The 27368-nt window shown below is 42.5% G+C and overlaps 1 protein-coding gene across 1 annotated transcript in view; it reads right to left on the bottom strand.

Annotated features, from left to right (window-relative positions):
* LOC148977113 (uncharacterized) overlaps positions 1–27368 on the bottom strand; it is a 145761-nt gene that overhangs the window by 111887 nt on the left and 6506 nt on the right. The window lies entirely within an intron of this gene.

Here is a 27368-nt window from a genome sequence, read left to right as displayed (position 1 = left end):
TTTGAGAAGATTGGAGAAACTTGATTTTTCGCCCGAAAACGGAAAAAAACGTAAGGGGTAACACTGTCGTTTTTTTTTCGGGTCGAAATTTTGAGTTTCCATATCTCAGCTCTGGAAGGGTCTAGAGCCTCCATTTTTGCGCTCAGGTCAAAGTTTCGCGGCCCTCTATCATAATCCAGAGTTTTGAGAAGATTGGAGAAACTTGATTTTTCGCCCGAAAACGGAAAAAAACGTAAGGGGTAACACTGTCGTTTTTTTTTCGGGTCGAAATTTTGAGTTTCCATATCTCAGCTCTGGAAGGGTCTAGAGCCTCCATTTTTGCGCTCAGGTCAAAGTCTCGCGGCCCTCTATCATAATCCAGAGTTTTGAGAAGATTGGAGAAACTTGATTTTTCGCCCGAAAACTGAAAAAAACGTAAGGGGCAACACTGTCGTTTTTTTTTCGGGTCGAAATTTTGAGTTTCCATATCTCAGCTCTGGAAGGGTCTAGAGCCTCCATTTTTGCGCTCAGGTCAAAGTCTCGCGGCCCTCTATCATAATCCAGAGTTTTGAGAAGATTGGAGAAACTTGATTTTTCGCCCGAAAACTGAAAAAAACGTAAGGGGTAACACTGTCGTTTTTTTTTCGGGTCGAAATTTTGAGTTTCCATATCTCAGCTCTGGAAGGGTCTAGAGCCTCCATTTTTGCGCTCAGGTCAAAGTCTCGCGGCCCTCTATCATAATCCAGAGTTTTGAGAAGATTGGAGAAACTTGATTTTTCGCCCGAAAACGGAAAAAAACGTAAGGGGTAACACTGTCGTTTTTTTTTCGGGTCGAAATTTTTAGTTTCCATATCTCAGCTCTGGAAGGGTCTAGAGCCTCCATTTTTGCGCTCAGGTCAAAGTCTCGCGGCCCTCTATCATAATCCAGAGTTTTGAGAAGATTGGAGAAACTTGATTTTTCGCCCGAAAACGAAAAAAAACGTAAGGGGTAACACTGTCGTTTTTTTTTCGGGTCGAAATTTTGAGTTTCCATATCTCAGCTCTGGAAGGGTCTAGAGCCTCCATTTTTGCGCTCAGGTCAAAGTCTCGCGGCCCTCTATCATAATCCAGAGTTTTGAGAAGATTGGAGAAACTTGATTTTTCGCCCGAAAACTGAAAAAAACGAAAGGGGTAACACTGTCGTTTTTTTTTCGGGTCGAAATTTTGAGTTTCCATATCTCAGCTCTGGAAGGGTCTAGAGCCTCCATTTTTGCGCTCAGGTCAAAGTCTCGCGGCCCTCTATCATAATCCAGAGTTTTGAGAAGATTGGAGAAACTTGATTTTTCGCCCGAAAACGGAAAAAAACGTAAGGGGTAACACTGTCGTTTTTTTTTTCGGGTCGAAATTTTGAGTTTCCATATCTCAGCTCTGGAAGGGTCTAGAGCCTCCATTTTTGCGCTCAGGTCAAAGTCTCGCGGCCCTCTATCATAATCCAGAGTTTTGAGAAGATTGGAGAAACTTGATTTTTCGCCCGAAAACTGAAAAAAACGTAAGGGGTAACACTGTCGTTTTTTTTTCGGGTCGAAATTTTGAGTTTCCATATCTCAGCTCTGGAAGGGTCTAGAGCCTCCATTTTTGCGCTCAGGTCAAAGTCTCGTGGCCCTCTATCATAATCCAGAGTTTTGAGAATATTGGAGAAACTTGATTTTTCGCCCGAAAACTGAAAAAAACGTAAGGGGTAACACTGTCGTTTTTTTTTCGGGTCGAAATTTTGAGTTTCCATATCTCAGCTCTGGAAGGGTCTAGAGCCTCCATTTTTGCGCTCAGGTCAAAGTCTCGCGGCCCTCTATCATAATCCAGAGTTTTGAGAAGATTGGAGAAACTTGATTTTTCGCCCAAAAACTGAAAAAAACGTAAGGGGTAACACTGTCGTTTTTTTTTCGGGTCGAAATTTTGAGTTTCCATATCTCAGCTCTGGAAGGGTCTAGAGCCTCCATTTTTGCGCTCAGGTCAAAGTCTCGCGGCCCTCTATCATAATCCAGAGTTTTGAGAAGATTGGAGAAACTTGATTTTTCGCCCGAAAACTGAAAAAAACGTAAGGGGTAACACTGTCGTTTTTTTTTTCGGGTCGAAATTTTGAGTTTCCATATCTCAGCTCTGGAAGGGTCTAGAGCCTCCATTTTTGCGCTCAGGTCAAAGTCTCGCGGCCCTCTATCATAATCCAGAGTTTTGAGAATATTGGAGAAACTTGATTTTTCGCCCGAAAACGGAAAAAAACGTAAGGGGTAACACTGTCGTTTTTTTTTCGAGTCGAAATTTTGAGTTTCCATATCTCAGCTCTGGAAGGGTCTAGAGCCTCCATTTTTGCGCTCAGGTCAAAGTCTCGCGGCCCTCTATCATAATCCAGAGTTTTGAGAAGATTGGAGAAACTTGATTTTTCGCCCGAAAACGGAAAAAAACGTAAGGGGTAACACTGTCGTTTTTTTTTCGGGTCGAAATTTTGAGTTTCCATATCTCAGCTCTGGAAGGGTCTAGAGCCTCCATTTTTGCGCTCAGGTCAAAGTCTCGCGGCCCTCTATCATAATCCAGAGTTTTGAGAATATTGGAGAAACTTGATTTTTCGCCCCGAAAACGGAAAAAAACGTAAGGGGTAACACTGTCGTTTTTTTTTCGGGTCGAAATTTTGAGTTTCCATATCTCAGCTCTGGAAGGGTCTAGAGCCTCCATTTTTGCGCTCAGGTCAAAATCTCGCGGCCCTCTATCATAATCCAGAGTTTTGAGAAGATTGGAGAAACTTGATTTTTCGCCCGAAAACGGAAAAAAACGTAAGGGGTAACACTGTCGTTTTTTTTTCGGGTCGAAATTTTGAGTTTCCATATCTCAGCTCTGGAAGGGTCTAGAGCCTCCATTTTTGCGCTCAGGTCAAAGTCTCGCGGCCCTCTATCATAATCCAGAGTTTTAAGAAGATTGGAGAAACTTGATTTTTCGCCCGAAAACGGAAAAAAACGTAAGGGGTAACACTGTCGTTTTTTTTTCGGGTCGAAATTTTGAGTTTCCATATCTCAGCTCTGGAAGGGTCTAGAGCCTCCATTTTTGCGCTCAGGTCAAAGTCTCGCGGCCCTCTATCATAATCCAGAGTTTTGAGAAGATTGGAGAAACTTGATTTTTCGCCCGAAAACGGAAAAAAACGTAAGGGGTAACACTGTCGTTTTTTTTTCGGGTCGAAATTTTGAGTTTCCATATCTCAGCTCTGGAAGGGTCTAGAGCCTCCATTTTTGCGCTCAGGTCAAAGTCTCGCGGCCCTCTATCATAATCCAGAGTTTTGAGAAGATTGGAGAAACTTGATTTTTCGCCCGAAAACTGAAAAAAAGTAAGGGGTAACACTGTCGTTTTTTTTTTTCGGGTCGAAATTTTGAGTTTCCATATCTCAGCTCTGGAAGGGTCTAGAGCCTCCATTTTTGCGCTCAGGTCAAAGTCTCGCGGCCCTCTATCATAATCCAGAGTTTTGAGAAGATTGGAGAAACTTGATTTTTCGCCCGAAAACTGAAAAAAACGTAAGGGGTAACACTGTCGTTTTTTTTTTCGGGTCGAAATTTTGAGTTTCCATATCTCAGCTCTGGAAGGGTCTAGAGCCTCCATTTTTGCGCTCAGGTCAAAGTCTCGCGGCCCTCTATCATAATCCAGAGTTTTGAGAAGATTGGAGAAACTTGATTTTTCGCCCGAAAACTGAAAAAAACGTAAGGGGTAACACTGTCGTTTTTTTTTCGGGTCGAAATTTTGAGTTTCCATATCTCAGCTCTGGAAGGGTCTAGAGCCTCCATTTTTGCGCTCAGGTCAAAGTCTCGCGGCCCTCTATCATAATCCAGAGTTTTGAGAAGATTGGAGAAACTTGATTTTTCGCCCGAAAACTGAAAAAAACGTAAGGGGTAACACTGTCGTTTTTTTTCGGGTCGAAATTTTGAGTTTCCATATCTCAGCTCTGGAAGGGTCTAGAGCCTCCATTTTTGCGCTCAGGTCAAAGTCTCGCGGCCCTCTATCATAATCCAGAGTTTTGAGAAGATTGGAGAAACTTGATTTTTCGCCCGAAAACGGAAAAAAACGTAAGGGGTAACACTGTCGTTTTTTTTTCGGGTCGAAATTTTGAGTTTCCATATCTCAGCTCTGGAAGGGTCTAGAGCCTCCATTTTTGCGCTCAGGTCAAAGTCTCGCGGCCCTCTATCATAATCCAGAGTTTTGAGAAGATTGGAGAAACTTGATTTTTCGCCCAACAACTGAAAAAAACGTAAGGGGTAACACTGTCGTTTTTTTTTCGGGTCGAAATTTTGAGTTTCCATATCTCAGCTCTGGAAGGGTCTAGAGCCTCCATTTTTGCGCTCAGGTCAAAGTCTCGCGGCCCTCTATCATAATCCAGAGTTTTGAGAAGATTGGAGAAACTTGATTTTTCGCCCAACAACTGAAAAAAACGTAAGGGGTAACACTGTCGTTTTTTTTTCGGGTCGAAATTTTGAGTTTCCATATCTCAGCTCTGGAAGGGTCTAGAGCCTCCATTTTTGCGCTCAGGTCAAAGTCTCGCGGCCCTCTATCATAATCCAGAGTTTTGAGAAGATTGGAGAAACTTGATTTTTCGCCCGAAAACTGAAAAAAAAGTAAGGGGTAACACTGTCGTTTTTTTTTTTCGGGTCGAAATTTTGAGTTTCCATATCTCAGCTCTGGAAGGGTCTAGAGCCTCCATTTTTGCGCTCAGGTCAAAGTCTCGCGGCCCTCTATCATAATCCAGAGTTTTGAGAAGATTGGAGAAACTTGATTTTTCGCCCGAAAACTGAAAAAAAAGTAAGGGGTAACACTGTCGTTTTTTTTTTTCGGGTCGAAATTTTGAGTTTCCATATCTCAGCTCTGGAAGGGTCTAGAGCCTCCATTTTTGCGCTCAGGTCAAAGTCTCGCGGCCCTCTATCATAATCCAGAGTTTTGAGAAGATTGGAGAAACTTGATTTTTCGCCCGAAAACGGAAAAAAACGTAAGGGGTAACACTGTCGTTTTTTTTTCGGGTCGAAATTTTGAGTTTCCATATCTCAGCTCTGGAAGGGTCTAGAGCCTCCATTTTTGCGCTCAGGTCAAAGTCTCACGGCCCTCTATCATAATCCAGAGTTTTGAGAAGATTGGAGAAACTTGATTTTTCGCCCAACAACTGAAAAAAACGTAAGGGGTAACACTGTCGTTTTTTTTTCGGGTCGAAATTTTGAGTTTCCATATCTCAGCTCTGGAAGGGTCTAGAGCCTCCATTTTTGCGCTCAGGTCAAAGTCTCGCGGCCCTCTATCATAATCCAGAGTTTTGAGAAGATTGGAGAAACTTGATTTTTCGCCCAACAACTGAAAAAAACGTAAGGGGTAACACTGTCGTTTTTTTTTCGGGTCGAAATTTTGAGTTTCCATATCTCAGCTCTGGAAGGGTCTAGAGCCTCCATTTTTGCGCTCAGGTCAAAGTCTCGCGGCCCTCTATCATAATCCAGAGTTTTGAGAAGATTGGAGAAACTTGATTTTTCGCCCGAAAACTGAAAAAAAAGTAAGGGGTAACACTGTCGTTTTTTTTTTTCGGGTCGAAATTTTGAGTTTCCATATCTCAGCTCTGGAAGGGTCTAGAGCCTCCATTTTTGCGCTCAGGTCAAAGTCTCGCGGCCATCTATCATAATCCAGAGTTTTGAGAAGATTGGAGAAACTTGATTTTTCGCCCGAAAACGGAAAAAAACGTAAGGGGTAACACTGTCGTTTTTTTTTTCGGGTCGAAATTTTGAGTTTCCATATCTCAGCTCTGGAAGGGTCTAGAGCCTCCATTTTTGCGCTCAGGTCAAAGTCTCGCGGCCCTCTATCATAATCCAGAGTTTTGAGAAGATTGGAGAAACTTGATTTTTCGCCCGAAAACTGAAAAAAACGTAAGGGGTAACACTGTCGTTTTTTTTTCGGGTCGAAATTTTGAGTTTCCATATCTCAGCTCTGGAAGGGTCTAGAGCCTCCATTTTTGCGCTCAGGTCAAAGTCTCGCGGCCCTCTATCATAATCCAGAGTTTTGAGAAGATTGGAGAAACTTGATTTTTCGCCCGAAAACTGAAAAAAACGTAAGGGGTAACACTGTCGTTTTTTTTCGGGTCGAAATTTTGAGTTTCCATATCTCAGCTCTGGAAGGGTCTAGAGCCTCCATTTTTGCGCTCAGGTCAAAGTCTCGCGGCCCTCTATCATAATCCAGAGTTTTGAGAAGATTGGAGAAACTTGATTTTTCGCCCGAAAACGGAAAAAAACGTAAGGGGTAACACTGTCGTTTTTTTTTCGGGTCGAAATTTTGAGTTTCCATATCTCAGCTCTGGAAGGGTCTAGAGCCTCCATTTTTGCGCTCAGGTCAAAGTCTCGCGGCCCTCTATCATAATCCAGAGTTTTGAGAAGATTGGAGAAACTTGATTTTTCGCCCAAAAACTGAAAAAAACGTAAGGGGTAACACTGTCGTTTTTTTTTCGGGTCGAAATTTTGAGTTTCCATATCTCAGCTCTGGAAGGGTCTAGAGCCTCCATTTTTGCGCTCAGGTCAAAGTCTCGCGGCCCTCTATCATAATCCAGAGTTTTGAGAAGATTGGAGAAACTTGATTTTTCGCCCGAAAACTGAAAAAAACGTAAGGGGTAACACTGTCGTTTTTTTTTCGGGTCGAAATTTTGAGTTTCCATATCTCAGCTCTGGAAGGGTCTAGAGCCTCCATTTTTGCGCTCAGGTCAAAGTCTCGCGGCCCTCTATCATAATCCAGAGTTTTGAGAATATTGGAGAAACTTGATTTTTCGCCCGAAAACGGAAAAAAACGTAAGGGGTAACACTGTCGTTTTTTTTTCGAGTCGAAATTTTGAGTTTCCATATCTCAGCTCTGGAAGGGTCTAGAGCCTCCATTTTTGCGCTCAGGTCAAAGTCTCGCGGCCCTCTATCATAATCCAGAGTTTTGAGAATATTGGAGAAACTTGATTTTTCGCCCGAAAACTGAAAAAAACGTAAGGGGTAACACTGTCGTTTTTTTTTTGGGTCGAAATTTTGAGTTTCCATATCTCAGCTCTGGAAGGGTCTAGAGCCTCCATTTTTGCGCTCAGGTCAAAGTCTCGCGGCCCTCTATCATAATCCAGAGTTTTGAGAAGATTGGAGAAACTTGATTTTTCGCCCGAAAACGGAAAAAAACGTAAGGGGTAACACTGTCGTTTTTTTTTCGGGTCAAAATTTTAAGTTTCCATATCTCAGCTCTGGAAGGGTCTAGAGCCTCAATTTTTGCGCTCAGGTCAAAGTCTCGCGGCCCTCTATCATAATCCAGAGTTTTGAGAAGATTGGAGAAACTTGATTTTTCGCCCGAAAACTGAAAAAAACGTAAGGGGTAACACTGTCGTTTTTTTTTTGGGTCGAAATTTTGAGTTTCCATATCTCAGCTCTGGAAGGGTCTAGAGCCTCCATTTTTGCGCTCAGGTCAAAGTCTCGCGGCCCTCTATCATAATCCAGAGTTTTGAGAAGATTGGAGAAACTTGATTTTTCGCCCAAAAACTGAAAAAAACGTAAGGGGTAACACTGTCGTTTTTTTTTCGGGTCGAAATTTTGAGTTTCCATATCTCAGCTCTGGAAGGGTCTAGAGCCTCCATTTTTGCGCTCAGGTCAAAGTCTCGCGGCCCTCTATCATAATCCAGAGTTTTGAGAAGATTGGAGAAACTTGATTTTTCGCCCGAAAACGGAAAAAAACGTAAGGGGTAACACTGTCGTTTTTTTTTCGGGTCGAAATTTTGAGTTTCCATATCTCAGCTCTGGAAGGGTCTAGAGCCTCCATTTTTGCGCTCAGGTCAAAGTCTCGCGGCCCTCTATCATAATCCAGAGTTTTGAGAATATTGGAGAAACTTGATTTTTCGCCCGAAAACGGAAAAAAACGTAAGGGGTAACACTGTCGTTTTTTTTTCGGGTCGAAATTTTGAGTTTCCATATCTCAGCTCTGGAAGGGTCTAGAGCCTCCATTTTTGCGCTCAGGTCAAAGTCTCGCGGCCCTCTATCATAATCCAGAGTTTTGAGAAGATTGGAGAAACTTGATTTTTCGCCCGAAAACTGAAAAAAACGTAAGGGGTAACACTGTCGTTTTTTTTTCGGGTCGAAATTTTGAGTTTCCATATCTCAGCTCTGGAAGGGTCTAGAGCCTCCATTTTTGCGCTCAGGTCAAAGTCTCGCGGCCCTCTATCATAATCCAGAGTTTTGAGAAGATTGGAGAAACTTGATTTTTCGCCCGAAAACTGAAAAAAACGTAAGGGGTAACACTGTCGTTTTTTTTTCGGGTCGAAATTTTGAGTTTCCATATCTCAGCTCTGGAAGGGTCTAGAGCCTCCATTTTTGCGCTCAGGTCAAAGTCTCGCGGCCCTCTATCATAATCCAGAGTTTTGAGAAGATTGGAGAAACTTGATTTTTCGCCCGAAAACTGAAAAAAACGTAAGGGGTAACACTGTCGTTTTTTTTTCGGGTCGAAATTTTGAGTTTCCATATCTCAGCTCTGGAAGGGTCTAGAGCCTCCATTTTTGCGCTCAGGTCAAAGTCTCGCGGCCCTCTATCATAATCCAGAGTTTTGAGAAGATTGGAGAAACTTGATTTTTCGCCCGAAAACTGAAAAAAACGTAAGGGGTAACACTGTCGTTTTTTTTTCGGGTCGAAATTTTGAGTTTCCATATCTCAGCTCTGGAAGGGTCTAGAGCCTCCATTTTTGCGCTCAGGTCAAAGTCTCGCGGCCCTCTATCATAATCCAGAGTTTTGAGAATATTGGAGAAACTTGATTTTTCGCCCGAAAACTGAAAAAAACGTAAGGGGTAACACTGTCGTTTTTTTTTCGGGTCGAAATTTTGAGTTTCCATATCTCAGCTCTGGAAGGGTCTAGAGCCTCCATTTTTGCGCTCAGGTCAAAGTCTCGCGGCCCTCTATCATAATCCAGAGTTTTGAGAAGATTGGAGAAACTTGATTTTTCGCCCGAAAACTGAAAAAAACGAAAGGGGTAACACTGTCGTTTTTTTTTCGGGTCGAAATTTTGAGTTTCCATATCTCAGCTCTGGAAGGGTCTAGAGCCTCCATTTTTGCGCTCAGGTCAAAGTCTCGCGGCCCTCTATCATAATCCAGAGTTTTGAGAAGATTGGAGAAACTTGATTTTTCGCCCGAAAACGGAAAAAAACGTAAGGGGTAACACTGTCGTTTTTTTTTTTCGGGTCGAAATTTTGAGTTTCCATATCTCAGCTCTGGAAGGGTCTAGAGCCTCCATTTTTGCGCTCAGGTCAAAGTCTCGCGGCCCTCTTTCATAATCCAGAGTTTTGAGAAGATTGGAGAAACTTGATTTTTCGCCCGAAAACTGAAAAAAAACGTCAGGGGTAACACTGTCGTTTTTTTTTCGGGTCGAAATTTTGAGTTTCCATATCTCAGCTCTGGAAGGGTCTAGAGCCTCCATTTTTGCGCTCAGGTCAAAGTCTCGCGGCCCTCTATCATAATCCAGAGTTTTGAGAAGATTGGAGAAACTTGATTTTTCGCCCGAAAACGGAAAAAAACGTAAGGGGTAACACTGTCGTTTTTTTTTCGGGTCGAAATTTTGAGTTTCCATATCTCAGCTCTGGAAGGGTCTAGAGCCTCCATTTTTGCGCTCAGGTCAAAGTCTCGCGGCCCTCTATCATAATCCAGAGTTTTGAGAAGATTGGAGAAACTTGATTTTTCGCCCGAAAACTGAAAAAAACGTAAGGGGTAACACTGTCGTTTTTTTTTCGGGTCGAAATTTTGAGTTTCCATATCTCAGCTCTGGAAGGGTCTAGAGCCTCCATTTTTGCGCTCAGGTCAAAGTCTCGCGGCCCTCTATCATAATCCAGAGTTTTGAGAAGATTGGAGAAACTTGATTTTTCGCCCGAAAACTGAAAAAAACGTAAGGGGTAACACTGTCGTTTTTTTTTCGGGTCGAAATTTTGAGTTTCCATATCTCAGCTCTGGAAGGGTCTAGAGCCTCCATTTTTGCGCTCAGGTCAAAGTCTCGCGGCCCTCTATCATAATCCAGAGTTTTGAGAAGATTGGAGAAACTTGATTTTTCGCCCGAAAACTGAAAAAAACGTAAGGGGTAACACTGTCGTTTTTTTTTCGGGTCGAAATTTTGAGTTTCCATATCTCAGCTCTGGAAGGGTCTAGAGCCTCCATTTTTGCGCTCAGGTCAAAGTCTCGCGGCCCTCTATCATAATCCAGAGTTTTGAGAATATTGGAAAAACTTGATTTTTCGCCCGAAAACGGAAAAAAACGTAAGGGGTAACACTGTCGTTTTTTTTTCGGGTCGAAATTTGGAGTTTCCATATCTCAGCTCTGGAAGGGTCTAGAGCCTCCATTTTTGCGCTCAGGTCAAAGTCTCGCGGCCCTCTATCATAATCCAGAGTTTTGAGAATATTGGAGAAACTTGATTTTTCGCCCGAAAACTGAAAAAAACGTAAGGGGTAACACTGTCGTTTTTTTTTCGGGTCGAAATTTTGAGTTTCCATATCTCAGCTCTGGAAGGGTCTAGAGCCTCCATTTTTGCGCTCAGGTCAAAGTCTCGCGGCCCTCTATCATAATCCAGAGTTTTGAGAAGATTGGAGAAACTTGATTTTTCGCCCGAAAACTGAAAAAAACGAAAGGGGTAACACTGTCGTTTTTTTTTCGGGTCGAAATTTTGAGTTTCCATATCTCAGCTCTGGAAGGGTCTAGAGCCTCCATTTTTGCGCTCAGGTCAAAGTCTCGCGGCCCTCTATCATAATCCAGAGTTTTGAGAAGATTGGAGAAACTTGATTTTTCGCCCGAAAACGGAAAAAAACGTAAGGGGTAACACTGTCGTTTTTTTTTTTCGGGTCGAAATTTTGAGTTTCCATATCTCAGCTCTGGAAGGGTCTAGAGCCTCCATTTTTGCGCTCAGGTCAAAGTCTCGCGGCCCTCTTTCATAATCCAGAGTTTTGAGAAGATTGGAGAAACTTGATTTTTCGCCCGAAAACTGAAAAAAAACGTCAGGGGTAACACTGTCGTTTTTTTTTCGGGTCGAAATTTTGAGTTTCCATATCTCAGCTCTGGAAGGGTCTAGAGCCTCCATTTTTGCGCTCAGGTCAAAGTCTCGCGGCCCTCTATCATAATCCAGAGTTTTGAGAAGATTGGAGAAACTTGATTTTTCGCCCGAAAACGGAAAAAAACGTAAGGGGTAACACTGTCGTTTTTTTTTCGGGTCGAAATTTTGAGTTTCCATATCTCAGCTCTGGAAGGGTCTAGAGCCTCCATTTTTGCGCTCAGGTCAAAGTCTCGCGGCCCTCTATCATAATCCAGAGTTTTGAGAAGATTGGAGAAACTTGATTTTTCGCCCGAAAACTGAAAAAAACGTAAGGGGTAACACTGTCATTTTTTTTTCGGGTCGAAATTTTGAGTTTCCATATCTCAGCTCTGGAAGGGTCTAGAGCCTCCATTTTTGCGCTCAGGTCAAAGTCTCGCGGCCCTCTATCATAATCCAGAGTTTTGAGAAGATTGGAGAAACTTGATTTTTCGCCCCAAAAAATGAAAAAAACGTAAGGGGTAACACTGTCGTTTTTTTTTCGGGTCGAAATTTTGAGTTTCCATATCTCAGCTCTGGAAGGGTCTAGAGCCTCCATTTTTGCGCTCAGGTCAAAGTCTCGCGGCCCTCTATCATAATCCAGAGTTTTGAGAAGATTGGAGAAACTTGATTTTTCGCCCGAAAACGGAAAAAAACGTAAGGGGTAACACTGTCGTTTTTTTTTCGGGTCGAAATTTTGAGTTTCCATATCTCAGCTCTGGAAGGGTCTAGAGCCTCCATTTTTGCGCTCAGGTCAAAGTCTCGCGGCCCTCTATCATAATCCAGAGTTTTGAGAAGATTGGAGAAACTTGATTTTTCGCCCGAAAACTGAAAAAAACGTAAGGGGTAACACTGTCGTTTTTTTTTCGGGTCGAAATTTTGAGTTTCCATATCTCAGCTCTGGAAGGGTCTAGAGCCTCCATTTTTGCGCTCAGGTCAAAGTCTCGCGGCCCTCTATCATAATCCAGAGTTTTGAGAATATTGGAGAAACTTGATTTTTCGCCCGAAAACGGAAAAAAACGTAAGGGGTAACACTGTCGTTTTTTTTTTCGAGTCGAAATTTTGAGTTTCCATATCTCAGCTCTGGAAGGGTCTAGAGCCTCCATTTTTGCGCTCAGGTCAAAGTCTCGCGGCCCTCTATCATAATCCAGAGTTTTGAGAATATTGGAGAAACTTGATTTTTCGCCCGAAAACTGAAAAAAACGTAAGGGGTAACACTGTCGTTTTTTTTTCGGGTCGAAATTTTGAGTTTCCATATCTCAGCTCTGGAAGGGTCTAGAGCCTCCATTTTTGCGCTCAGGTCAAAGTCTCGCGGCCCTCTATCATAATCCAGAGTTTTGAGAAGATTGGAGAAACTTGATTTTTCGCCCGAAAACTGAAAAAAACGTAAGGGGTAACACTGTCGTTTTTTTTTCGGGTCGAAATTTTGAGTTTCCATATCTCAGCTCTGGAAGGGTCTAGAGCCTCCATTTTTGCGCTCAGGTCAAAGTCTCGCGGCCCTCTATCATAATCCAGAGTTTTGAGAATATTGGAGAAACTTGATTTTTCGCCCGAAAACGGAAAAAAACGTAAGGGGTAACACTGTCGTTTTTTTTTCGGGTCGAAATTTTGAGTTTCCATATCTCAGCTCTGGAAGGGTCTAGAGCCTCAATTTTTGCGCTCAGGTCAAAGTCTCGCGACCCTCTATCATAATCCAGAGTTTTGAGAATATTGGAGAAACTTGATTTTTCGCCCGAAAACTGAAAAAAACGTAAGGGGTAACACTGTCGTTTTTTTTTCGGGTCGAAATTTTGAGTTTCCATATCTCAGCTCTGGAAGGGTCTAGAGCCTCCATTTTTGCGCTCAGGTCAAAGTCTCGCGGCCCTCTATCATAATCCAGAGTTTTGAGAAGATTGGAGAAACTTGATTTTTCGCCCGAAAACGGAAAAAAACGTAAGGGGTAACACTGTCGTTTTTTTTTCGGGTCGAAATTTTGAGTTTCCATATCTCAGCTCTGGAAGGGTCTAGAGCCTCCATTTTTGCGCTCAGGTCAAAGTCTCGCGGCCCTCTATCATAATCCAGAGTTTTGAGAAGATTGGAGAAACTTGATTTTTCGCCCAAAAACGGAAAAAAACGTAAGGGGTAACACTGTCGTTTTTTTTTCGGGTCGAAATTTTGAGTTTCCATATCTCAGCTCTGGAAGGGTCTAGAGCCTCCATTTTTGCGCTCAGGTCAAAGTCTCGCGGCCCTCTATCATAATCCAGAGTTTTAAGAAGATTGGAGAAACTTGATTTTTCGCCCGAAAACGGAAAAAACGTAAGGGGTAACACTGTCGTTTTTTTTTCGGGTCGAAATTTTGAGTTTCCATATCTCAGCTCTGGAAGGGTCTAGAGCCTCAATTTTTGCGCTCAGGTCAAAGTCTCGCGGCCCTCTATCATAATCCAGAGTTTTGAGAAGATTGGAGAAACTTGATTTTTCGCCCGAAAACTGAAAAAAACGTAAGGGGTAACACTGTCGTTTTTTTTTCGGGTCGAAATTTTGAGTTTCCATATCTCAGCTCTGGAAGGGTCTAGAGCCTCCATTTTTGCGCTCAGGTCAAAGTCTCGCGGCCCTCTTTCATAATCCAGAGTTTTGAGAAGATTGGAGAAACTTGATTTTTCGCCCGAAAACTGAAAAAAAACGTCAGGGGTAACACTGTCGTTTTTTTTTCGGGTCGAAATTTTGAGTTTCCATATCTCAGCTCTGGAAGGGTCTAGAGCCTCCATTTTTGCGCTCAGGTCAAAGTCTCGCGGCCCTCTATCATAATCCAGAGTTTTGAGAAGATTGGAGAAACTTGATTTTTCGCCCGAAAACGGAAAAAAACGTAAGGGGTAACACTGTCGTTTTTTTTTCGGGTCGAAATTTTGAGTTTCCATATCTCAGCTCTGGAAGGGTCTAGAGCCTCCATTTTTGCGCTCAGGTCAAAGTCTCGCAGCCCTCTATCATAATCCAGAGTTTTGAGAAGATTGGAGAAACTTGATTTTTCGCCCGAAAACTGAAAAAAACGTAAGGGGTAACACTGTCATTTTTTTTTCGGGTCGAAATTTTGAGTTTCCATATCTCAGCTCTGGAAGGGTCTAGAGCCTCCATTTTTGCGCTCAGGTCAAAGTCTCGCGGCCCTCTATCATAATCCAGAGTTTTGAGAAGATTGGAGAAACTTGATTTTTCGCCCCAAAAAATGAAAAAAACGTAAGGGGTAACACTGTCGTTTTTTTTTCGGGTCGAAATTTTGAGTTTCCATATCTCAGCTCTGGAAGGGTCTAGAGCCTCCATTTTTGCGCTCAGGTCAAAGTCTCGCGGCCCTCTATCATAATCCAGAGTTTTGAGAAGATTGGAGAAACTTGATTTTTCGCCCGAAAACGGAAAAAAACGTAAGGGGTAACACTGTCGTTTTTTTTTCGGGTCGAAATTTTGAGTTTCCATATCTCAGCTCTGGAAGGGTCTAGAGCCTCCATTTTTGCGCTCAGGTCAAAGTCTCGCGGCCCTCTATCATAATCCAGAGTTTTGAGAAGATTGGAGAAACTTGATTTTTCGCCCGAAAACTGAAAAAAACGTAAGGGGTAACACTGTCGTTTTTTTTTCGGGTCGAAATTTTGAGTTTCCATATCTCAGCTCTGGAAGGGTCTAGAGCCTCCATTTTTGCGCTCAGGTCAAAGTCTCGCGGCCCTCTATCATAATCCAGAGTTTTGAGAATATTGGAGAAACTTGATTTTTCGCCCGAAAACGGAAAAAAACGTAAGGGGTAACACTGTCGTTTTTTTTTTCGAGTCGAAATTTTGAGTTTCCATATCTCAGCTCTGGAAGGGTCTAGAGCCTCCATTTTTGCGCTCAGGTCAAAGTCTCGCGGCCCTCTATCATAATCCAGAGTTTTGAGAATATTGGAGAAACTTGATTTTTCGCCCGAAAACTGAAAAAAACGTAAGGGGTAACACTGTCGTTTTTTTTTCGGGTCGAAATTTTGAGTTTCCATATCTCAGCTCTGGAAGGGTCTAGAGCCTCCATTTTTGCGCTCAGGTCAAAGTCTCGCGGCCCTCTATCATAATCCAGAGTTTTGAGAAGATTGGAGAAACTTGATTTTTCGCCCGAAAACTGAAAAAAACGTAAGGGGTAACACTGTCGTTTTTTTTTCGGGTCGAAATTTTGAGTTTCCATATCTCAGCTCTGGAAGGGTCTAGAGCCTCCATTTTTGCGCTCAGGTCAAAGTCTCGCGGCCCTCTATCATAATCCAGAGTTTTGAGAATATTGGAGAAACTTGATTTTTCGCCCGAAAACGGAAAAAAACGTAAGGGGTAACACTGTCGTTTTTTTTTCGGGTCGAAATTTTGAGTTTCCATATCTCAGCTCTGGAAGGGTCTAGAGCCTCAATTTTTGCGCTCAGGTCAAAGTCTCGCGACCCTCTATCATAATCCAGAGTTTTGAGAATATTGGAGAAACTTGATTTTTCGCCCGAAAACTGAAAAAAACGTAAGGGGTAACACTGTCGTTTTTTTTTCGGGTCGAAATTTTGAGTTTCCATATCTCAGCTCTGGAAGGGTCTAGAGCCTCCATTTTTGCGCTCAGGTCAAAGTCTCGCGGCCCTCTATCATAATCCAGAGTTTTGAGAAGATTGGAGAAACTTGATTTTTCGCCCGAAAACGGAAAAAAACGTAAGGGGTAACACTGTCGTTTTTTTTTCGGGTCGAAATTTTGAGTTTCCATATCTCAGCTCTGGAAGGGTCTAGAGCCTCCATTTTTGCGCTCAGGTCAAAGTCTCGCGGCCCTCTATCATAATCCAGAGTTTTGAGAAGATTGGAGAAACTTGATTTTTCGCCCAAAAACGGAAAAAAACGTAAGGGGTAACACTGTCGTTTTTTTTTCGGGTCGAAATTTTGAGTTTCCATATCTCAGCTCTGGAAGGGTCTAGAGCCTCCATTTTTGCGCTCAGGTCAAAGTCTCGCGGCCCTCTATCATAATCCAGAGTTTTAAGAAGATTGGAGAAACTTGATTTTTCGCCCGAAAACGGAAAAAACGTAAGGGGTAACACTGTCGTTTTTTTTTCGGGTCGAAATTTTGAGTTTCCATATCTCAGCTCTGGAAGGGTCTAGAGCCTCAATTTTTGCGCTCAGGTCAAAGTCTCGCGGCCCTCTATCATAATCCAGAGTTTTGAGAAGATTGGAGAAACTTGATTTTTCGCCCGAAAACTGAAAAAAACGTAAGGGGTAACACTGTCGTTTTTTTTTCGGGTCGAAATTTTGAGTTTCCATATCTCAGCTCTGGAAGGGTCTAGAGCCTCCATTTTTGCGCTCAGGTCAAAGTCTCGCGGCCCTCTATCATAATCCAGAGTTTTGAGAATATTGGAGAAACTTGATTTTTCGCCCGAAAACTGAAAAAAACGTAAGGGGTAACACTGTCATTTTTTTTTCGGGTCGAAATTTTGAGTTTCCATATCTCAGCTCTGGAAGGGTCTAGAGCCTCCATTTTTGCGCTCAGGTCAAAGTCTCGCGGCCCTCTATCATAATCCAGAGTTTTGAGAAGATTGGAGAAACTTGATTTTTCGCCCCAAAAAATGAAAAAAACGTAAGGGGTAACACTGTCGTTTTTTTTTCGGGTCGAAATATTGAGTTTCCATATCTCAGCTCTGGAAGGGTCTAGAGCCTCCATTTTTGCGCTCAGGTCAAAGTCTCGCGGCCCTCTATCCTAATCCAGAGTTTTGAGAAGATTGGAGAAACTTGATTTTTCGCCCGAAAACGGAAAAAAACGTAAGGGGTAACACTGTCGTTTTTTTTCGGGTCGAAATTTTGAGTTTCCATATCTCAGCTCTGGAAGGGTCTAGAGCCTCCATTTTTGCGCTCAGGTCAAAGTCTCGCGGCCCTCTATCATAATCCAGAGTTTTGAGAAGATTGGAGAAACTTGATTTTTCGCCCGAAAACTGAAAAAAACGTAAGGGGTAACACTGTCGTTTTTTTTTCGGGTCGAAATTTTGAGTTTCCATATCTCAGCTCTGGAAGGGTCTAGAGCCTCCATTTTTGCGCTCAGGTCAAAGTCTCGCGGCCCTCTATCATAATCCAGAGTTTTGAGAATATTGGAGAAACTTGATTTTTCGCCCGAAAACGGAAAAAAACGTAAGGGGTAACACTGTCGTTTTTTTTTTCGAGTCGAAATTTTGAGTTTCCATATCTCAGCTCTGGAAGGGTCTAGAGCCTCCATTTTTGCGCTCAGGTCAAAGTCTCGCGGCCCTCTATCATAATCCAGAGTTTTGAGAATATTGGAGAAACTTGATTTTTCGCCCGAAAACTGAAAAAAACGTAAGGGGTAACACTGTCGTTTTTTTTTCGGGTCGAAATTTTGAGTTTCCATATCTCAGCTCTGGAAGGGTCTAGAGCCTCCATTTTTGCGCTCAGGTCAAAGTCTCGCGGCCCTCTATCATAATCCAGAGTTTTGAGAAGATTGGAGAAACTTGATTTTTCGCCCGAAAACTGAAAAAAACGTAAGGGGTAACACTGTCGTTTTTTTTTCGGGTCGAAATTTTGAGTTTCCATATCTCAGCTCTGGAAGGGTCTAGAGCCTCCATTTTTGCGCTCAGGTCAAAGTCTCGCGGCCCTCTATCATAATCCAGAGTTTTGAGAATATTGGAGAAACTTGATTTTTCGCCCGAAAACGGAAAAAAACGTAAGGGGTAACACTGTCGTTTTTTTTTCGGGTCGAAATTTTGAGTTTCCATATCTCAGCTCTGGAAGGGTCTAGAGCCTCCATTTTTGCGCTCAGGTCAAAGTCTCGCGACCCTCTATCATAATCCAGAGTTTTGAGAATATTGGAGAAACTTGATTTTTCGCCCGAAAACTGAAAAAAACGTAAGGGGTAACACTGTCGTTTTTTTTTCGGGTCGAAATTTTGAGTTTCCATATCTCAGCTCTGGAAGGGTCTAGAGCCTCCATTTTTGCGCTCAGGTCAAAGTCTCGCGGCCCTCTATCATAATCCAGAGTTTTGAGAAGATTGGAGAAACTTGATTTTTCGCCCGAAAACGGAAAAAAACGTAAGGGGTAACACTGTCGTTTTTTTTTCGGGTCGAAATTTTGAGTTTCCATATCTCAGCTCTGGAAGGGTCTAGAGCCTCCATTTTTGCGCTCAGGTCAAAGTCTCGCGGCCCTCTATCATAATCCAGAGTTTTGAGAAGATTGGAGAAACTTGATTTTTCGCCCAAAAACGGAAAAAAACGTAAGGGGTAACACTGTCGTTTTTTTTTCGGGTCGAAATTTTGAGTTTCCATATCTCAGCTCTGGAAGGGTCTAGAGCCTCCATTTTTGCGCTCAGGTCAAAGTCTCGCGGCCCTCTATCATAATCCAGAGTTTTAAGAAGATTGGAGAAACTTGATTTTTCGCCCGAAAACGGAAAAAACGTAAGGGGTAACACTGTCGTTTTTTTTTCGGGTCGAAATTTTGAGTTTCCATATCTCAGCTCTGGAAGGGTCTAGAGCCTCCATTTTTGCGCTCAGGTCAAAGTCTCGCGGCCCTCTATCATAATCCAGAGTTTTGAGAAGATTGGAGAAACTTGATTTTTCGCCTGAAAACGGAAAAAAACGTAAGGGGTAACACTGTCGTTTTTTTTTTCGGGTCGAAATTTTGAGTTTCCATATCTCAGCTCTGGAAGGGTCTAGAGCCTCCATTTTTGCGCTCAGGTCAAAGTCTCGCGGCCCTCTATCATAATCCAGAGTTTTGAGAAGATTGGAGAAACTTGATTTTTCGCCCGAAAACTGAAAAAAACGTCAGGGGTAACACTGTCGTTTTTTTTTCGGGTCGAAATTTTGAGTTTCCATATCTCAGCTCTGGAAGGGTCTAGAGCCTCCATTTTTGCGCTCAGGTCAAAGTCTCGCGGCCCTCTATCATAATCCAGAGTTTTGAGAAGATTGGAGAAACTTGATTTTTCGCCCGAAAACGGAAAAAAACGTAAGGGGTAACACTGTCGTTTTTTTTTCGGGTCGAAATTTGGAGTTTCCATATCTCAGCTCTGGAAGGGTCTAGAGCCTCCATTTTTGCGCTCAGGTCAAAGTCTCGCGGCCCTCTATCATAATCCAGAGTTTTGAGAAGATTGGAGAAACTTGATTTTTCGCCCGAAAACTGAAAAAAACGTAAGGGGTAACACTGTCGTTTTTTTTTCGGGTCGAAATTTTGAGTTTCCATATCTCAGCTCTGGAAGGGTCTAGAGCCTCAATTTTTGCGCTCAGGTCAAAGTCTCGCGGCCCTCTATCATAATCCAGAGTTTTGAGAAGATTGGAGAAACTTGATTTTTCGCCCGAAAACTGAAAAAAACGTAAGGGGTAACACTGTCGTTTTTTTTTCGGGTCGAAATTTTGAGTTTCCATATCTCAGCTCTGGAAGGGTCTAGAGCCTCCATTTTTGCGCTCAGGTCAAAGTCTCGCGGCCCTCTATCATAATCCAGAGTTTTGAGAATATTGGAGAAACTTGATTTTTCGCCCGAAAACGGAAAAAAACGTAAGGGGTAACACTGTCGTTTTTTTTTTTGGGTCGAAATTTTGAGTTTCCATATCTCAGCTCTGGAAGGGTCTAGAGCCTCCATTTTTGCGCTCAGGTCAAAGTCTCGCGGCCCTCTATCATAATCCAGAGTTTTGAGAAGATTGGAGAAACTTGATTTTTCGCCCAAAAACTGAAAAAAACGTAAGGGGTAACACTGTCGTTTTTTTTTCGGGTCGAAATTTTGAGTTTCCATATCTCAGCTCTGGAAGGGTCTAGAGCCTCCATTTTTGCGCTCAGGTCAAAGTCTCGCGGCCCTCTATCATAATCCAGAGTTTTGAGAAGATTGGAGAAACTTGATTTTTCGCCCGAAAACGGAAAAAAACGTAAGGGGTAACACTGTCGTTTTTTTTTCGGGTCGAAATTTTGAGTTTCCATATCTCAGCTCTGGAAGGGTCTAGAGCCTCCATTTTTGCGCTCAGGTCAAAGTCTCGCGGCCCTCTATCATAATCCAGAGTTTTGAGAAGATTGGAGAAACTTGATTTTTCGCCCGAAAACTGAAAAAAACGTAAGGGGTAACACTGTCGTTTTTTTTTCGGGTCGAAATTTTGAGTTTCCATATCTCAGCTCTGGAAGGGTCTAGAGCCTCCATTTTTGCGCTCAGGTCAAAGTCTCGCGGCCCTCTATCATAATCCAGAGTTTTGAGAAGATTGGAGAAACTTGATTTTTCGCCCGAAAACTGAAAAAAACGTAAGGGGTAACACTGTCGTTTTTTTTTCGGGTCGAAATTTTGAGTTTCCATATCTCAGCTCTGGAAGGGTCTAGAGCCTCCATTTTTGCGCTCAGGTCAAAGTCTCGCGGCCCTCTATCATAATCCAGAGTTTTGAGAATATTGGAGAAACTTGATTTTTCGCCCGAAAACTGAAAAAAACGTAAGGGGTAACACTGTCGTTTTTTTTTTCGGGTCGAAATTTTGAGTTTCCATATCTCAGCTCTGGAAGGGTCTAGAGCCTCCATTTTTGCGCTCAGGTCAAAGTCTCGCGGCCCTCTATCATAATCCAGAGTTTTGAGAAGATTGGAGAAACTTGATTTTTCGCCCGAAAACTGAAAAAAACGTAAGGGGTAACACTGTCGTTTTTTTTTCGGGTCGAAATTTTGAGTTTCCATATCTCAGCTCTGGAAGGGTCTAGAGCCTCCATTTTTGCGCTCAGGTCAAAGTCTCGCGGCCCTCTATCATAATCCAGAGTTTTGAGAAGATTGGAGAAACTTGATTTTTCGCCCGAAAACTGAAAAAAACGTCAGGGGTAACACTGTCGTTTTTTTTTTCGGGTCGAAATTTTGAGTTTCCATATCTCAGCTCTGGAAGGGTCTAGAGCCTCCATTTTTGCGCTCAGGTCAAAGTCTCGCGGCCCTCTATCATAATCCAGAGTTTTGAGAAGATTGGAGAAACTTGATTTTTCGCCCGAAAACGGAAAAAAACGTAAGGGGTAACACTGTCGTTTTTTTTTCGGGTCGAAATTTTGAGTTTCCATATCTCAGCTCTGGAAGGGTCTAGAGCCTCCATTTTTGCGCTCAGGTCAAAGTCTCGCGGCCCTCTATCATAATCCAGAGTTTTGAGAAGATTGGAGAAACTTGATTTTTCGCCCGAAAACTGAAAAAAACGTAAGGGGTAACACTGTTTTTTTTTTTTCGGGTCGAAATTTTGAGTTTCCATATCTCAGCTCTGGAAGGGTCTAGAGCCTCCATTTTTGCGCTCAGGTCAAAGTCTCGCGGCCCTCTATCATAATCCAGAGTTTTGAGAAGATTGGAGAAACTTGATTTTTCGCCCGAAAACGGAAAAAAACGTAAGGGGTAACACTGTCGTTTTTTTTTCGGGTCGAAATTTTGAGTTTCCATATCTCAGCTCTGGAAGGGTCTAGAGCCTCCATTTTTGCGCTCAGGTCAAAGTCTCGCGGCCCTCTATCATAATCCAGAGTTTTGAGAAGATTGGAGAAACTTGATTTTTCGCCCGAAAACTGAAAAAAACGTAAGGGGTAACACTGTCGTTTTTTTTTCGGGTCGAAATTTTGAGTTTCCATATCTCAGCTCTGGAAGGGTCTAGAGCCTCCATTTTTGCGCTCAGGTCAAAGTCTCGCGGCCCTCTATCATAATCCAGAGTTTTGAGAAGATTGGAGAAACTTGATTTTTCGCCCGAAAACGGAAAAAAACGTAAGGGGTAACACTGTCGTTTTTTTTTTCGGGTCGAAATTTTGAGTTTCCATATCTCAGCTCTGGAAGGGTCTAGAGCCTCCATTTTTGCGCTCAGGTCAAAGTCTCGCGGCCCTCTATCATAATCCAGAGTTTTGAGAAGATTGGAGAAACTTGATTTTTCGCCCGAAAACTGAAAAAAACGTAAGGGGTAACACTGTCGTTTTTTTTTTCGGGTCGAAATTTTGAGTTTCCATATCTCAGCTCTGGAAGGGTCTAGAGCCTCCATTTTTGCGCTCAGGTCAAAGTCTCGCGGCCCTCTATCATAATCCAGAGTTTTGAGAAGATTGGAGAAACTTGATTTTTCGCCCGAAAACTGAAAAAAACGTAAGGGGTAACACTGTCGTTTTTTTTTCGGGTCGAAATTTTGAGTTTCCATTAGGGATGGGGCCGATCCGATCCAGTATCGGTATCGGGACCGATACCAGCGTAATTCACGTATCGGATTTTTCCGATCCAACCTGTGGAGAAATCCGATATTTATGATCCATGTCTGCGCTTTAACGTTGGCTGCTGAAATGACTCCAAAAGGGATTCCCCGGGGCTGCTAGTCTGCTAGCTGGTTGCAAACTGTGGAATGGATATCCTGAACGGAGGTGCAGCTCAATCATAGACTGTAAAAAATAGGGCTCAATGAGACACACAGACGCCCGCTCAAGAAATCCATTCCGCAGTTTGCAGCCAGCAGGATAGCATTGAGCTACCAATATGTTCGCTGTGTGGAAATCCTATGGTGGAAATACTTCACACACTGGAAACACCGCAGCAGAGCAAGACAGCAAAATGCAATGTTTGCAAAGCCGTATAAATTAAACTATTTGTCTGTGATGCATGTTTGCAATTCGCAGTCCAGAAGAGAAAGAGAGAGAGATCTCTCACGCGGTGCCACAGCACGCACAACACGACAGCCCTGCTTATTGAGTGACGACAGAGAAAACATAGCCTGGTTACACTTTAGATCTGTGATATTAGTCTGATTTCCAAAGATTAAAGAATATATTGAGGTAAAAAAAACCATTAAACAATAGCCGCATTCTGTGTAGCCAACTTCCTTCCCATCGCGGCGGTGCACTGTCATTTCTCCGTAAAACTCAAACTTTAAGACAGAATCAGCACGATCGGTAATTGTTGTAAAATGCCGTCTCTGCTGTTGCTAAATTGCGGGACGCTTTTAATAATAAAAAGAGCTATTAAAAGCACAAAATTTGCGCAAGAGGGCGGCGCGCGCTCCGAAACAGACAAGCAAATTATACTTTGGGATTCATGTGCGCGTCTAAACGATCAAATGTAGCCTGCACAAAAATGTCAAAACGACCGGCTTGGAGATTATCACTTAACTACGTTCATTTTAGACATAAACGGTTTATGGAAATAGTTGGGAGAAAATATGGTGCATCAGTAGACTATGAAATCCGCACTAGTTCTTAAAGGGGCAGCAGTATAAATGTGACGATTGCGACATTACTGAGAATAAAACAACCAAAGGCAAAGAGAAAATCACTCACAGCTCTTGAATGAATAACTTCAGCTTTAATAAGCATAAATCTATCTATGATAAACTTTGCAGTGCTATTTTACTTTTGATTACTTTATTATAATTCTTTTTAGATGATATACCTGAATAATGTTAGTAGACCTTCCTGAAATTAAAGCACTGTGTAGGCCTGTATAATGCGTATATCTTTGTTTAATTGTCTATCTATTGTTTGATATATCTATTATATATATATATATATATATATATATATATATATTGACATAGGCTACATACGTACGTATCATCCTTGCTTGTAGAGAGGTGTTTATTTCAGCATCATATAAAATCAACAATAATGATAAATAATGTTAAAGCAAACACAGGTCTGGTATCGGAAAAGTATCGGTATCGGCCGATATCCAATGTCAGGTATCGGGATCGGATCGGAAGTGAAAAAATGTGGATCGGTGCATCCCTAGTTTCCATATCTCAGCTCTGGAAGGGTCTAGAGCCTCCATTTTTGCGCTCAGGTCAAAGTCTCGCGGCCCTCTATCATAATCCAGAGTTTTGAGAAGATTGGAGAAACTTGATTTTTCGCCCGAAAACTGAAAAAAACGTAAGGGGTAACACTGTCGTTTTTTTTCGGGTCGAAATTTTGAGTTTCCATATCTCAGCTCTGGAAGGGTCTAGAGCCTCCATTTTTGCGCTCAGGTCAAAGTCTCGCGGCCCTCTATCATAATCCAGAGTTTTGAGAAGATTGGAGAAACTTGATTTTTCGCCCGAAAACGGAAAAAAACGTAAGGGGTAACACTGTGGTTTTTTTTTCGGGTCGAAATTTTGAGTTTCCATATCTCAGCTCTGGAAGGGTCTAGAGCCTCCATTTTTGCGCTCAGGTCAAAGTCTCGCGGCCCTCTATCATAATCCAGAGTTTTGAGAAGATTGGAGAAACTTGATTTTTCGCCCGAAAACTGAAAAAAACGTAAGGGGTAACACTGTCGTTTTTTTTTCGGGTCGAAATTTTGAGTTTCCATATCTCAGCTCTGGAAGGGTCTAGAGCCTCCATTTTTGCGCTCAGGTCAAAGTCTCGCGGCCCTCTATCATAATCCAGAGTTTTGAGAAGATTGGAGAAACTTGATTTTTCGCCCGAAAACGGAAAAAAACGTAAGGGGTAACACTGTCGTTTTTTTTTCGGGTCGAAATTTTGAGTTTCCATATCTCAGCTCTGGAAGGGTCTAGAGCCTCCATTTTTGCGCTCAGGTCAAAGTCTCGCGGCCCTCTATCATAATCCAGAGTTTTGAGAATATTGGAGAAACTTGATTTTTCGCCCGAAAACTGAAAAAAACGTAAGGGGTAACACTGTCGTTTTTTTTTCGGGTCGAAATTTTGAGTTTCCATATCTCAGCTCTGGAAGGGTCTAGAGCCTCCATTTTTGCGCTCAGGTCAAAGTCTCGCGGCCCTCTATCATAATCCAGAGTTTTGAGAAGATTGGAGAAACTTGATTTTTCGCCCAAAAACTGAAAAAAACGTAAGGGGTAACACTGTCGTTTTTTTTTCGGGTCGAAATTTTGAGTTTCCATATCTCAGCTCTGGAAGGGTCTAGAGCCTCCATTTTTGCGCTCAGGTCAAAGTCTCGCGGCCCTCTATCATAATCCAGAGTTTTGAGAAGATTGGAGAAACTTGATTTTTCGCCCGAAAACTGAAAAAAACGTAAGGGGTAACACTGTCGTTTTTTTTTCGGGTCGAAATTTTGAGTTTCCATATCTCAGCTCTGGAAGGGTCTAGAGCCTCCATTTTTGCGCTCAGGTCAAAGTCTCGCGGCCCTCTATCATAATCCAGAGTTTTGAGAAGATTGGAGAAACTTGATTTTTCGCCCGAAAACTGAAAAAAACGTAAGGGGTAACACTGTCGTTTTTTTTTCGGGTCGAAATTTTGAGTTTCCATATCTCAGCTCTGGAAGGGTCTAGAGCCTCCATTTTTGCGCTCAGGTCAAAGTCTCGCGGCCCTCTATCATAATCCAGAGTTTTGAGAATATTGGAGAAACTTGATTTTTCGCCCGAAAACTGAAAAAAACGTAAGGGGTAACACTGTCGTTTTTTTTTCGGGTCGAAATTTTGAGTTTCCATATCTCAGCTCTGGAAGGGTCTAGAGCCTCCATTTTTGCGCTCAGGTCAAAGTCTCGCGGCCCTCTATCATAATCCAGAGTTTTGAGAAGATTGGAGAAACTTGATTTTTCGCCCGAAAACTGAAAAAAACGTAAGGGGTAACACTGTCGTTTTTTTTTCGGGTCGAAATTTTGAGTTTCCATATCTCAGCTCTGGAAGGGTCTAGAGCCTCCATTTTTGCGCTCAGGTCAAAGTCTCGCGGCCCTCTATCATAATCCAGAGTTTTAAAAAGATTGGAGAAACTTGATTTTTCGCCCGAAAACTGAAAAAAACGAAAGGGGTAACACTGTCGTTTTTTTTTTCGGGTCGAAATTTTGAGTTTCCATATCTCAGCTCTGGAAGGGTCTAGAGCCTCCATTTTTGCGCTCAGGTCAAAGTCTCGCGGCCCTCTATCATAATCCAGAGTTTTGAGAAGATTGGAGAAACTTGATTTTTCGCCCGAAAACGGAAAAAAACGTAAGGGGTAACACTGTCGGTTTTTTTTCGGGTCGAAATTTTGAGTTTCCATATCTCAGCTCTGGAAGGGTCTAGAGCCTCCATTTTTGCGCTCAGGTCAAAGTCTCGCGGCCCTCTATCATAATCCAGAGTTTTGAGAAGATTGGAGAAACTTGATTTTTCGCCCGAAAACGAAAAAAAACGTAAGGGGTAACACTGTCTCCAATCTTCTCAAAACTCTGGATTATGATAGAGGGCCACGAGACTTTGACCTGAGCGCAAAAATGGAGGCTCTAGACCCTTCCAGAGCTGAGATATAGAAACTCAAAATTTCGACCGGAAAAAAAAACGACAGTGTTACCCCTTACGTTTTTTTTTTTTTGGGCGAAAAATTAAGTATCCCCAATCTTCTTGAAACTCTGGATTCTGATAGAGGGTCATGAGACTTAGACTTGACTGCAAAAATGGAGGCTCTAGACCCTTCCAGAGCTGAGATATCGAAACTCAAAATTTCGACCAGAAAAAAAACGACAGTGTTACCCCTTACGTTTTTTTTTGGGGGGCGAAAAATTAAGTTTCCCCAATCTTCTCAAAACTCTGGATTCTGATAGAGGGCCATGAGACTTAGACCTGAGTGCAAAAATGGAGGCTCTAGACCCTTCCAGAGCTGAGATATCGAAACTCAAAATTTCGACCAGAAAAAAAAAACGACAGTGTTACCACTTACGTTTTTTTTTTTTTGGGCAAAAATTTAAGTTTCCTCAATCTTCTCAAAACTCTGGATTCTGATAGAGGGCCATGAGTGCAAAATGGAGGCTCTAGACCCTTCCAGAGCTGAGATATCGAAACTCAAAATTTCGACCAGAAAAAAAACCGACAGTGTTACCCCTTACGTTTTTTTTTTTTTTTGGGCGAAAAATTAAGTTTCCCCAATCTTCTCAAAACTATATATTCTGATAGAGGGGCATGAGACTTAGACCTGAGTGCAAAAATGGAGGCTCTAGACCCTTCCAGAGCTGAGATATCGAAACTCAAAATTTCGACCAGAACAAATTAACGACAGTGTTACCCCTTACGTTTTTTTTTTTTTTGGGCGAAAAATTAAGTTTCCCCAATCTTCTCAAAACTCTGGATTATGATAGAGGGCCATGAGACTTAGACCTGAGTGCAGAAATGGAGGCTCTAGACCCTTTCAGAGCTGAGATATCGAAACTCAAAAAGTCGACCCGAAAAAAAACCCGACAGTGTTACCCCTTTGTTTTTGTTTTTTTCGGGTGAAAAAAAAGTTTCTCCAATCTTCTTGAAACTCTGGATTCTGATAGAGGGCCATGGGACTTACACCTGAGTGCAAAAATGGAGGCTCTAGACCCTTCCAGAGCTGAGATATCGAAACTCAAAAATTCGACCCGAAAAAAAAACGACAGTGTTACCCCTATGGTTTTTTTTTTGGGGGCGAAAAATTAAGGTTCTCCAATCTTCTCAAAACTCTGGATTCTGATAGAGGGCCATGAGACTTAGACCTGA

Source organism: Pimephales promelas, chromosome 11 (assembly GCF_988280905.1).
Source record: "Pimephales promelas chromosome 11, fPimPro1.hap1.1, whole genome shotgun sequence".
In the NCBI taxonomy this organism is placed as follows: Eukaryota; Metazoa; Chordata; class Actinopteri; order Cypriniformes; family Leuciscidae; genus Pimephales; species Pimephales promelas.
The sequence above is the reverse complement of the archived record's forward strand: the minus strand, read 5'-3'. Positions and strand labels throughout refer to the sequence as shown.